This window comes from Salvia miltiorrhiza, chromosome 2, assembly GCF_028751815.1.
Source record: "Salvia miltiorrhiza cultivar Shanhuang (shh) chromosome 2, IMPLAD_Smil_shh, whole genome shotgun sequence".
Taxonomy (NCBI): Eukaryota; Viridiplantae; Streptophyta; class Magnoliopsida; order Lamiales; family Lamiaceae; genus Salvia; species Salvia miltiorrhiza.
Window position 1 is genome coordinate 65,299,818 of NC_080388.1, and position 4,060 is coordinate 65,303,877.

Consider the following 4,060-nt stretch of genomic DNA (forward strand, 5'->3'; position numbering starts at 1 on the left):
ATTGACGGAGGCAAGGTTTTGTTGGAAACATTTTTAAAACTTTATGTTATAAATTAACAAAGACTGAATGAGTAATAAATTGATTTGATGGTGCAGTTGATACACATTTTGTAATACCCGTGCTTTTGATGACGTGTTTAATTGCTTAAGTTTGAGTAATTAGGGTATAGATCCCTTGTTTGATTTACTTTGTAAAGAGATGAGGAGTTATATGAAGTTCCCTTGTTATTTTTAAGATGTTGAGATGTTCTTTTGATGATGTTTGGATGATGTGAGATTTTATATCCGAAATTGAGTTTGAGTATTCGAATAATTCGAGATAATTATTTGAATGAGAACGGTGAACTCGGAAGTGAGATCTGAGTCCGTTAAGACATTTTTGAAAATTTTGACTTTTTGACGATGAATAGTAAAATACTGCTATTTCGTCTTTTTGTCGACTTTCAAAATCTTACGTGCACGTCGTCGAGAAATATTCTTAGTTTTTCGATACGAGTCCAATAATGAAAGTTTTTATTTTTTGACGACGAGTGAATAGTAAATCGGGATTTCTCGATAAACGAACCGAGCTCGTTTATCAGAATTTCGAGAACGAGCTTGCGTTTTCTATATTTATATAGAATTACGAGTATAATGAAAGTGAGTAAGAGTTGAGAGGGCGAGTAACGAAGAGTATGGGTAGTTAGTCGTTAAAACGAGACGAAACGAGATATTTAACGACTAACGGGTTAATATCCTAAATATCCTACCAACCCATTACTACCCCACCCAACCGCCCAAAACCCCTTTCCCCTCACTAACTCACGTTGATATCAGCCACAACACTCATTCTCTATCTCTCTCTCACACACTCACACTCAAACACGCCAAACACCATTTTAAGCTTGGACGGAGCTTTTGACTTCCGATTTGAGCACCGAGACGAGCGCCGATCATCTTTTCGATCATGTATCTAAGTAGGTAAGATCTCTACCTACGTTTTGATGGTTTTATTTTCGATTTTCGTCGACGTCGAAAAACGTCGATTCTCGACTTTATTTTGAAACGACGTCGGATCGTCGTGAAATTTTAGTATGTTGTTCTTGGGTAGATGTTGAGCATGTTTAATGAAGGGAGTAAGAACGGAACGAACCGTAGCTATGAAACCCATGAGGGCAGCCCCGTTTTTCACATATTAGCTTGTCTTTCGATTTTTGTTTGATCGTTTTGACTTGATATTTGTGCTTAGGGGTATGCTAGGATCGATATATATTAAATTCGTATTTTTCCAAGCACGAAAATTGTATAAGTTTTTAGAGCATGATTATTTAAATTCGTGAAGTTTGGGACGTTGCATAATGAATATTATTGCGTATATGTGTTCTACGATATCACATGAGCATGCTAATTGATTTACAATTTATGGATGATAATTGTTGAACGAAATTAAAACTGGAATTCTGTCAAAATTTTACAGCAGTTTCAAGCTTATGTTTCGATGAGTTTTCATTGCTTGATGGCTCTGAAATTTTAGTATGTTTATCTATGATATGTGTATTTCGTTGCTGCAAAATTTCATGTCTTTTGGATGATGTTTGCTATTTTAAAGATATTTTGAAAAATCCTTGACAGAATCTGTCAACTATTGGTAGACTTCACAAAAACGTTTATATCTATTAATCCATGAAGGATTTTGCATCACCGTTTTTTTTAAACGAAACTAGACTTCAATACTTTTCTAAAAACGTAAGATTTCGATTTTTATGACCTCTGAAACAGAGCAGTTTATTATTTCAAAAATGCCCTGTTCTGCTGTCATATTTGTCCAACAGTAAAAGTGTATGAGTTTCATTGTTTATTTGGCAGATCATATGAACGTTTTCTCTTGTGAAATTTTAACCAAATCTTCAAGGATACCTTTAGTTTTGGATGATTAAATTTGATGGAATTTTATTAAGGTTTGCCTTGGTTTCTAATGGCCTAAACAAAATTGGCAGAAACTGTCAATCTTTGACAGCCTGCACTAAAAGAGCAATATCTCCAAAAACCTTTAACCTTTTTGGTTAACTACCATTTTTAGAGTGAACTACACTTCATGAAGTTTTTGAGATCAATTGGTATGAGAGTTTATGATGATTGAGTTGGTTGTTATGAATTTTTAAAGATGACACAAAAACAACAAAACTTTCTAGAAAACAACTTGATTATATTTGTTTTGATGGATGATACGATATGACTAAATGGTGTGAGTTGTGAGAGTTATGATTAACGCACATAAATGTTGGTATCTGACACTCGAACAATTGGTGTCGAGTATAAATGATAGTTTACTGATAAAGAGTTTTGATGATTTTGAATTGTTTGGTTTGCGTTGAAAAGATGTCAAGATGTTAAGTTTTGAGTCGAGAGACGAGTTCACGTAGTGAGATTCACGCGTTGAAATCTCGTGGCTGACATTATATATGAATAGGTCATGCCGAAATTTTTAGTGAAATTAGAATTTGAGCATAGTCAATTCTTGTTGACCCGTGACTCAAATACATGCCTAATGGAAAATTTAACTTTCTAATCGGTTAATTAGACGAGATGAGAGCGAATAGATCTGCTAAGAAAGTGGACTTTTCGATGTGTTAAATATTTCTTTTAATTGAAGCGCTGCTAATTATAACATAAGGATGTTATAATTAATGAGTAATGACGAGAGATAATAATTGTTATATTGATTAACAATCAAGAGAGATGAACATTAGAGATACTAATGTTTCATAAAAGAGATTAGATTATTAATCGAGGTTTCTTTTATAACTTCTCACCAATTCTTCATAACGATGAAGGTCCTTTTGGGAAGTAACGACTTGAGGGAGAGAGTGACGTTACTCATTAATACAGAGACACAACGAGGTGGGCATTACTTTTACTATACGTATATAGAGATCCCCTGCGTGTCGTAGGCCTCTTATACGAATGAATGCATGAGATGATTTAACTGTTAATTTCAGTTTTATATATCTATCAAACGAGTTTAATGCTACCTTTGAACAAGTTATTTCGTTACAAATCTTTGAACTGGAAAATATTACAACTGTTGTCTTGCCATAAAATGTTTAAATTTTAGTATGATATCTATCTGCTTTGGCTTTGCCAATGATGCAATCGAATTCGGGTCCTGAGCAGTTGATAGCTATCCTGCCAGGGCTAGTGTACACCAGTGACCGTGAGTCATCTAGCGGGTTGGCCGGTCAAGTGACCGTGAGAGGTGGCCACCTCTCCGGCACACAGTTTCAGATATGATAGATTACAAAAGAACTTAGTCTGATCAGACGAACTTTAAGAATCACAAATGAACTTAGTAAGCTTGGGCCTTTTTAGCGAAAAACTCCCTTGCTGTACTGATTATGATGGCATGACAATTTATAGTTTTGAAGCATGTATTTTTATACCTAGGCATACGTGCCCACTGAGTGCTTTTGTACTCAGCCCTGCATATGTTTTCTAAATGTGCAGGTTGAGCTGATGTGATGATGGTGCTGCAATGAGCGGAGTCTCCAGGGTTGTTAATAAATAGTTAACCTGTCTAGAATATGTCTTCATACATATGTCTAGCTACTTTCCGCTGCAAGATGTTGTTGATGTTATAGTATGTTATGTCATACTTTGAGTCTTAAGAGAATGGTTGCATATGATGTATAACTTGATTAATGATATTAATTAACTTTTATGCAGTCTTTCATAGACTGTTTTCAATTGAGTATTAATGAATAAAAATGACGAGTTTTATTAAGATGAGTAAGTTTTACGGCTATAAATGACGCCCATTTTCTTCCCCTTCTTCTTTAACCCCATCCCTAGTCGTGGATCACTCGGCCTAACTATCCCTAGTTAGGGCGGGCTGTGACAGAGTGGTGTCAGAGCGAAGGAAAGCTCTGAATTAGAAGTCTTGAGTTTAGTCTAGAATGAGTCACTAGACTAATAGTTATTAACAACCGTGAGCTCAGCGCACCATCACACCAGGCTCAACGAGGTATGTAAAATTTCAAAGTTTATTTGACGTTAAATTTTGAAGAGCATGATGTTGAGGTTA

General features: G+C 35.2%; 1 long non-coding RNA gene across 1 annotated transcript; it reads left to right on the plus strand.

The window, feature by feature from the left end:
• Positions 1-871: 871 nt before the first annotated feature.
• LOC131013034 (uncharacterized) lies at positions 872-3,760 on the plus strand. Its single transcript, XR_009097568.1, has 2 exons — positions 872-960; positions 3,484-3,760. It is a non-coding gene; the product is annotated as an uncharacterized LOC131013034 (long non-coding RNA).
• Positions 3,761-4,060: the final 300 nt, after the last annotated feature.